Source organism: Diceros bicornis (assembly GCF_020826845.1).
Source record: "Diceros bicornis minor isolate mBicDic1 chromosome 2 unlocalized genomic scaffold, mDicBic1.mat.cur SUPER_2_unloc_8, whole genome shotgun sequence".
NCBI lineage: Eukaryota > Metazoa > Chordata > Mammalia > Perissodactyla > Rhinocerotidae > Diceros > Diceros bicornis.
In genome coordinates, this window is record NW_026690882.1 from 143,267 (window position 1) to 153,184 (window position 9,918).

The 9,918-nt window shown below is 34.4% G+C and overlaps 1 long non-coding RNA gene across 1 annotated transcript; it reads left to right on the top strand.

Moving 5' to 3' along the window:
- Positions 1 to 1,314: 1,314 nt before the first annotated feature.
- On the top strand, positions 1,315 to 8,684 carry LOC131401816 (uncharacterized). The gene is made up of 3 exons (XR_009218003.1): positions 1,315 to 1,368; positions 7,168 to 7,242; positions 8,649 to 8,684. It is a non-coding gene; the product is annotated as an uncharacterized LOC131401816 (long non-coding RNA).
- Positions 8,685 to 9,918: the final 1,234 nt, after the last annotated feature.

Sequence of the window (9,918 nt, forward strand, 5' to 3'; positions counted from 1 at the left end):
TGGGAACTGAACCCAGGCTGCCAAAGCAGAGCGCACCGAACTTAACCACTAGGCCATGGGGCCGGCCCCATATTTAATTTTCATATCTCTGTTACTTATGCATATCAACCACAAAATTAACTGATAAAGATTAATTAGAATTATGATAATAAAGTTTGTCAGAGTGTTTTAGTTTGTAGTTTGCTTTACATTGCTGTGATGACTGGCTGAGTCTCACTCTGCTACTCTTAGGCTGAGCTAACTTTTTCTATACTGAGTTCCCTTATAATTTGCTGTGAGTATTTGTTTTCCCTTATTCGCTGGTGGTCGTCTTAATTATCGTGTGCATAGAAAAGCATTTATTTATCTAATAATTGGAGTCAATGGATTAAGTGTTGTGATAATAGATTGAAATTCAGATTTGGGATTAAAAAAAAGTAGTTTTGGAAATCTTTGTGATTTGGGGTGAGACCTCTCAGGATTGTTAAAACTTGATCTGGAAAAGGAAAGAACTAGAAGAAAAGATTGCTTAAATCAAGTCCAGGTTAAATAACCATAGTAATCATGATGCTAATGCTAATAATAATAATCATTACTATTTCTACTCTGATGTCTATGCCTATTCCCAATTTTACTATATATTCAGTTCATACCTATTTTTTAAAATTATTATTGATTTGTAAACATTTTGAATGTATTCTGGATACCATATCTTTGCTAGTTATATACATTGAAAAGCTCTGATTCCTTTGGGTAGACTGTCTTTTATGGAGTTACATGTTAAATGAATCATTAATTTCAATATAATCAGTTTTATTATTATTATGTTTTAGAGTTTTGTTGTGCCTTGTTAAAAGAAACTAGATGAACTTTCTTTTTTCATTTATTGTTTATTTTATGAAATTTCTATTTTTCAATATTTATATTCTTTAATACACTTTTACATTTTTCTATAAAATGTACATTCGATACTAGATATATTCCAAAGTTCTTATAATTTTAGCTTCTTAGTAAATGAATCTTTTAAATTATGTGTTCTTTACTTTTTTCTCCGTAATTTATTGGAACTCCCATTATTTTAAAATATTGATTTTGTTGTCTGGCAATCTTGTTGAATTCTTATATTAATTCTAATTATCATCTACACATTATCCCATGTTTGTTATATAGATGATCATACCATCTACACACAATCATGCTCTTCTTTACAATTCTTTCCAAACTTTACATGTCTTATTAATATTAAAAAAAATTTTATTACTGCTCTGGATAAGACCTCATTACAGTGTTCAAAACAAATGGTCCTAATCAATATCCTTGTCTTTTCTAATTTTACAGAAACGTTTCTAACAAATCACTGTAAAGTATGAGGTTTTCTGAGAGTTTTCGGTAAGTCCTAGACTTTTCTGTTATATCATACTGCCTTGAAAGATTGTATCTTTACATTTCTTTAAAGAAAAGAGACAATCATTTATGGGAGGGAAATCATGATGCTCTTTGGAAATATGGTGAAATATATGGATTTCTCCACAGGAATAAAATGGACTTTTGAACATTAACACAAGCACCTGGTGTACACTTTTAGGGGATCATGAGTCTATTAAATATCCTCTATTGAATCAAAGTTAAGACTCTGATCTAAAAAGAATTTTATTCATCAAAACATTCAACAAACATTTATTGAATATCCATTATATGGCAATGACTGTGAAATATATTGTGTGTACAGAAAAAAGTAAATTGAAACTCATGAACCCTAGATACTCATAGTATAAAACATAAGCTCATGCAGGTGTTAAAATAAAATATGATACAAGACACCTCTGAGGAAAGTATATGAATTCTTATCTCAGTGATTTCTTTCTTTGCTAATGAAAGTGCATGGTGTAATTTCAAATAACATTTTGTCATTAGGTAGAAGTTTCTGATATCTTGAGTAAACACTAGGCTGGGCAAATGAGAATAAATTCATGTAATAATAAATTGTTATATTCTATCTAGCCTCTTTGCTCCCTTTAGTTTTTTTCTTTTCTAAATTTCCCATTTCATCACACTACACTGGTGTGTACACTGGCATGTACTGGTACATGCTTTATTTTGGTTCAGCCAACATGTTGGTACTCAGAGTTCTTTTATCAGTAGTTTTGCAAAAATGTCTGCAGGCCATTTTGCTCAAAAGGAATACAGATCCCTTAGGCTTTCTAGAGGAAGCTTTGTCTGCCGTTGCTTCCAAAAACATCGTAGACAACTTGAAAATAAATAAATGGATAAAATACTTTGGTTGAACTGGTTGTAGTGACGGACAAGGCGCCTTCTCCGGGGAAGTATGGCCACAGGCCTGCTGCACGGAGGATGGATTGGAAGTCTGGGACTTGATCTCCCCTGCGGTGTTTGCTGCCTTTCGGCATGAAGAGCAGATGATTATTTTCGCTGGACCTCTCAGCGGTGTCTGAGGCCCCCTGCACATTTCACTGGTTTATAGACACTTAGAGGAGGCATTCTGCCTGTGGCAGGATTAACCTCACTTATTCCTGGATCTTTAAAAGGAGGATGTCAAACCTGTCAAAGCTTCCTTGGGTGTATTTCTATTCCATCAATCTTTTGAAACGAAATTGCTTACACGTGTTTCTAGGGAGGTCTCAGGAGGGAGTTTTCATTTCAAATGATTAATACATGCAATGTGTGCCTCACTAACAACTAATGCTAAAAATAATACATAGGAACACCCCTTCAAACTAAGTTTGCAGCAAGTTTTGGGGCAAAGTATAGTAATTAAATTCGCACATGTATCCTTGCCTATCAGCTCATATTTAATTTTCGTATGTGTGAGAAGTTAAAAGATTTGGGGAAAGAACAGCAACTGTTACCACAATATAATAAAAATTACTCAGTGCATCTTTTACTGCTGAAACTTAGGGCAACCATCAATTGAGTAATCTTCAGTATATGGTCTTGGATATAATTGTGTTATATGTCAATCAATTTCTTACCCAGAATTGGTAAAATTAACTATCAGAGAATTAAATTAAAATGGAATCCCTTCCAAAATGTAATTCTGAGTTATTTCTCTACTAAATGTTTAATATTCATATAAACTATTGGATCATTAGTTCATGCCCAGTCTTGAACTTGGTCTAAGACTTAAAGCCTTGATCTTTTGTTTCATGAATATTTAATTGGACTGAACTCTTTTCCTGTTACTGTGGAGAGAGAGTGAAACATATTCTTTATTGCTCAAGTTATCCGTCATGCTTGGCATTTTAATTTACTTTCTTAAACTTTTTAACCAAGGACCATTTCAATTCCAATGAGCATACTGTATCACACTTTTTCAGATGACTACATTTTCTCTTTGAAGTTTTTTTTTAATTCTTCTGAAGCTTGAGAATATTTCCCATCTAGTTCTAGCTTACTAAACATTGAGGTCAGACAGAAATCATTCTTCTATGATTTGGAGATTTTGGTTGGTAGGTGACTATACTTCAAGGAACATATTGTACTTCTAAATATATCTGGAAATTATCAAACGTGAGTCATCTTCATTTCTCTAACTGATTAATGGTATATGTGAATTATCATTCAGAATTAAGTGTATTACTATAAATTACTATATCTAGGAGAGTATTTAATACAAATTACCTGTCATAACCACACCACTAACGCCACCAAATATTGTCTATCTTCATTAAGTGGTGAGGTGGAGTGATAAGCATCATGTTGGGGCTGCTGCTTATATAAGAGGGTAGGAGGAGATGAATTTTTGCTGTATACTTCTCTACATTCTATATGTACTACATATATACATTGACATGAATTACAAAGAACCACATTGAAGTTATTGATTTCAAATGAACCGTATGACTAATAAATTTAATTATAATGCTATATGCTAAATATAATGCTTATGACTTCCCAAGCATTTTCTTTTTCTCATTTTATTCCCATAAAATAGATGATGAGTTAATGATGTTCATATATATTTACTAAATAATATAATCAAATGAAAGAACAGGTTTTCTGAAACCCAATCTGGCCATCTTTCAGCTACACTGCTGTTAGATAAATTTCAGTGTTTCACACCTATGTTAAAATTATTGCCTATGTTTGGAACCTCAGTTATTTAAATCAGATATTTCTATACCATCTTGAACACAGACTTTTTTCCAAGTAGTACAGAGGTTCCAAAATTGTGGTCAGCATCCTGAACCCAGCCTAGAGTTGTCTTTTCTTTGTCTCATGCACTGTTTAATATTTAAAAATAAGAAATTAGCATAAAAGTCTGTATTGAAAAGTGAGAATATTGGGCAACAAAGATTCTATGTCTTCTTGTGGAAATGATCGAATAGTGCTAAAGAGCTGAGGCCTCCTTGCTATAAGATATTCTATTTTCAGTAATCCAATCCTTTGTGTCTTCCTAACACTGAGACAGAGTGTCAGCTGCAGAACTAAGAACAAAATGTGATGACATTACCAGAATCCTTACGTGAGGCTCACTTTCCCCCTTTGTGTTATAAGACTGACTACTATAGGTAATTGATTTTTGACTACTGGTTGCGTCACTTAATCCTACTTTTGGGTTGTTTATATTGAGTTCTTACTTAAACTTCTCATCACCTGTACATCCCTTAAATGATGGTGCTCCTATCTGAAAAACAGATAGGACTACACTATGAAAGGCCTTCTTCTCATCCTATGGAATCTTTCTAGGAGGCTTCTAATCTCAACTTTACAGTGAAAAGTCATACATTTATATTTCTAGACCGTATTTCTCTTTGTTTTCTTTGATGTTTAGACTTCTAGATCTCATTTATTATTGCACATCTCCATTTGGGTATAGTGTAGATATCTCTTATTAAACTGAATTTTTCATATTGTTACCCAGATTTGGTCTTCCTTCTATATTCCTTAACTCAGAACATGGTAATATCATACTCTCATTACCAAAAAATAGAAACATTGAAGTTTTCTGTCTCTCTTACTCTTTTTCTCAATTCCTAAGACCTAAAAAGCAGCCAGGCTATGTTCATTCAACCTCTCAAATCCACCATTTTGACTGAAAAAACACTTGCCACCTATGTATATACTAGAAACATACAATAAATACGATTAAAATAAGAAAATTCTCCCAACTTCCAAAAGTTCATAATTAGACCTATGAATAGAAAATTATAATTCAATGTGATGTGAAAAATGGTGGGATTATACAGAGGGTGTCACAAGACTCCGAAGAATGCCATTTAAGCCATACTGAGAGAGACTGATGTGGGAAGTGGTGGTGTTGCTTCTACTGAGTGATGTTTCGATTGCATTAGCCAATGATGAATTTAGGGAATGGGAATTTCATGTAAAGAGAATAAACTGAAGATATAAAAGGGAAAGGTCGATATGGGAAAATTTATAAGCAGCATAGCTTGCTTGAGGATAAAGTATAAGGTAGGAAGCGTGGTAGGTAAGTTGGAGAAACAGATAGAAATTGCATTATGAAAGGTCTTAAATGACATATAAAGAGCTTAGACCTTATCTTCTCAGGAAAGAATTTGAAAAAATTTAGGCAAAGGTGTAATAAAATCAGAGACGCAATTTAGTAAGAATATAATTGAGTATTTTTATTTGGTATAAATGTCTGCATGGAAGGAGCCTGGTTAGGGAGATAATGCAATGGTTACGAGAAGAAATTTTGAGGGAGTGAAATAAAGTGGTTATAATAAGGACATAGAAGATTTGATATAATAAATATTTAGAAATTAAAATCTGGTGATCAAACCAAACATAGAGGGAGAGGGAAAGAGACAAATAAGAATAATTTTTTCAATTTTCTTGCTTTGGTGATTGAGTAGCTGGTAGTATGATTAACAATAGCAACAAGTATGTATTGAACTAAGAAGATGTTCATGTTAACTGAAACAGGCAGGTTGTTGTGTAATGTCTAGAGAATGATTCTACTTTTTATCCAACATAAAAATAAAATTCCCGTAAGTATTTATAATTATTAATATTTTCTTAAAAAATTTGTAAGTGGAAAATCATAAGTAGAAATGTTGATTGGGGTTATTCATATAGGACCAGTTGAATATGATTTGTTTGAGAGCTCTATAGGGGACTGTAGAGCTGTATAGATGTTCCATTCTGCCATAAATACATGAGTTACTTTTCCATTGAACTATATAAACATTTCTTCATTCCTACTAATAAAATCAGCTATAATAATACTTATGATAAAACAGCCAATATGCGTACCATGTGCAGCTACTGTGTTAGACTTTTTTGTATTTTTTGTGAAATTCACAGCAACCATAGAACATTTCACAGGTAGCGAAACTAAGGCTTGGAGAGGCTAAGTGTAAAATGTAAATTTACACTTAGCGATATGCCTACATTTAAAGCCAGTTCAGTCTGAACTCTTAAATACTACTTTATATATGGCGCATATGTGTAACGCGGTTGACTGCGATTAGGAATGCAGTCTTTCTCAAGGAGGCAGATACCTGAGCAATTTCACTTTCCTTCTACCTTATTTGTAGTTGCTCAGGAAAAAACCCACCGATACAATATAAAAATACTACGATTTTTATGGGGAGGGGGTTAGGTGGCTGTTTTAATAAGCAAGGCAACTTACAAGGCTAATCTTGGCCGCAAGACAAGTAGATCTCCACATCCGCCTGCCAAGTTCTTAATTTAAGAGTTTATTTAGAGTCCTTAATGAGATTCAGTCATGAATACCATCCACATGGTCTCAACAACACATTACTCGCCCAAGGCTGTGTCCTTGAAGTGGCTCCTAGTGTGAATGGTGGGCCAAATATGCATTCCAAGGACAGGGGAGTGGATGAGGAGCCTCCAATTGCTCCGGTCTGGTTAGAGTTTCAGCTGGAGATCACGTACTCTTGATGACCTTCTCCAACTCTCCACCCCTGGTGACCATCTCTGACAAATCTTGCAGGCCCCTCCTCTTCTACAATGGCCCTCAGTGGTCAGCAAAGGGTTTCATTAGCATGGAGGTGCCTGGTTTGGTGGCTCTCTGGTGCACTGGAGGCAGATACCACAGCAACAATATAGGCATACAAGAGAAGGGCATAGAAGATATACTCAAGGATTAGGGTAAGACTTTTCCAATCATGAAATTAAAGTGTTTTTATTTTTGTACTTCATTCTTTACTCTTGTCTTCTGATGCCTCCCTGAAATCCCAGAGTTTCACCCTGATTTTCATGGTTGTAACATCAGAAAATATCACTTCTGGGGGAAAAAAGTGCCTGATACATTAGGTAAGCATAATGTCTCACAACTATGAATTGAGATACCTAGTAGATGTTTATGAGTTGAATTTATATTAAGAACTGATGTAATATCAGAGACTAGGAAAGAAAATGCTTAAAATGTGATTTTATCATCAAAGATGATTTTCTATATATAAGTCACAGTACAGAATCTATCTAAAGAGCATACTAACTTCTTGCTGAAGTGATAAAGTTGTCCTTTTAAAATTTGACATAAAAATTTTAAAATTATGAATATTATTAAAATATGAATATTATTAAAACTATGTTATATAATCTTATTACTCTTCTCAAGAAAACTCTATCCTGAGCCTTCTATGTGCTATTATGTAGACTATATGACAAAGACTCTCTGTGGACTAGATCTAATGAATGATCACTTATAATCATTAACACATATGTACAAAAGCATGGCATACGGGTGACGCCAGCCTGGACTCCATTCTACACAAAGGCAACAAAAATACATTTAAATCATTCACATGAAGATTCAAATTGCTAACATATCACTTCAAATTTGAAGTTAATAAAGAATGTCGGGGGCTGGCGCAGTGGTGCAAGCAGTTAAGTGGGCACGCTCCGCTTAGGCGGCCCGAGGTTCACGGCCCGGATCCTGGGCACACACCGACGCACTGCTTGTCACACCATGCTGTGGCAGCGTCCCATATAAAGTAGAGGAAGATGGGCATGGATCTCATGTCAGGGCCAATCTTCCTCTGCAAAAAAAAAAAAAAAAAGAGGAGGATGGGCATCGGATGTTAGCTCGGGGCTGATCTTCCTCACAAAAAAAAAAGAATGTCATAGAAGAAGATAATGACAAGTACAATGTTATAGCCATGCCTATTTGGTCTTTTGCCTTGCATAAAATAAGCTCAAAGTGGTAAATGTATTTTCAATTGTATGATGTAATTTTAGCACGAACAGAATATTCTGTATAATATGAAAGCTGCAAAGTCTAGTGTTTAAGCCTTAGGAAAATCGAGAGTTCAAAAATGTCTTCAATGAAAATGGAATGATCAGCTATGACTATTAAATACATCACTGATTTTACTGATTGACTATTTTTGCTGGCATAGGGAAATCTGACTGAGAATGGTAAGAATCTTAATTTTACTGCCTTATTAATGTTGAATATTTTGTCAGACGAATTTGAAGTTAGTGATTAAGTTCACATGACATTGCCAAAGAAGAGGTTTTGTTTGTGGACAGATTAATGCAAACAGGGCCAGTGGTCCACTCACCCTTCACTCAACAATGGAGATTGAGTGGGACGTTTAACCTGTTCCAACTGAGTTCACCCCTTCGTGTTGTCCAAAACTGTATGGTTTCCCCTTATGGCTGAGGCTGTTATATAAAAAAAGAAACTATTTATTGTTATTATTATTTTGTTTCAGCTCAACCTCTAAGAGATGACTTTCCTAGACTCCAGCAGAATGAGAATGAACCTCAAGAATCTGAGTACTTTAACTGCAAATTACAAATCACGTAATAATTATGACAACAAAAGAGAAATAACACATTCCAAGAGTCATGCTTTTTAGATAATAATCAATTTTAATATTAAAAAAATCCTTTGAGGGGGGCTGGCCTGGTGGCATAGTGGTTAAGTTCACGCACTCTGCTCCAGTGGCCCAGGGTTAGCAGATTTGGATCCTGGGTGTGGACCTACACACCACTCATCAAGCCACGATGTGGCAGCATCCCAAATACAAAATAGAGGAAGATTGGCACGGCTGTTAGCTCAGGGCCGATCTTCCTCAACAACAACAACAAAAAACTCTTTTTATTGTAATGATTGATTACTTTGAGTTGTTTTTTGACTTTGTGTTCAATTTTTTAATTGTTACCTCTTTTAATAAATAACTTGTGTTTGTTTCGGTATTTATATCATTTACTTATGCTGTGCAAATACTTACACAGTTTTGTTTTCCAAAGGGGTTAGTAAGACCTCAGTGTTTGATATCCTTCTTGGATTTATTGCATATATTTTAACTCTATGTTATGTTCCAGAACTCATCTTCTGACTGCTCAAATACCACCATTAACTGCTCATTGAAAGTTGGCTCTAAGATCACTTGTTCTAATATTACTTATGACTAAACAGAAAAAAATGCTGAAAGAGACTTCAAACAATTCTTGTCTGTCCTCCACTTTTGATGATTAACTGTGCCCAAAACAACACACAGAGGTCATTAGCAAACTGGGCCTGAAAAATGGTAATAGATATATATTTTTCTACTTGTCCATATTAATTAATGTAGACATTTCCTCCAAGTAATATTCCTTTAAAGAATCTTTTTGTGACTCAAAAGTAGCTTTACATAATATTATTAAATTGCTGATTATCTATTTGGTAACAGGCAATCTACGTTCACAATTTCTTAACAACAGTACTTCTCTGAATTTAAAATTCTCCATATAGTTGTAAATGACTAGCTTGTATCAAACCAACTTTCACCAAGAATAACTATAAAAATCACATTTAAGAAAAGAAAAAGAAAACACCTTACTTATTGGAGGCATTGGAGAGTATCTAGGGCATCCAGCAATTGTTAGGACAATATCCTAATAAAAGGAATACACAGTATGAGCCCAACTTTCCACAAAATTTCCCCTTGAGGTATTTTCCATCGCTAAGTGGCTGAAGGCAGAGAGACTAAGCAG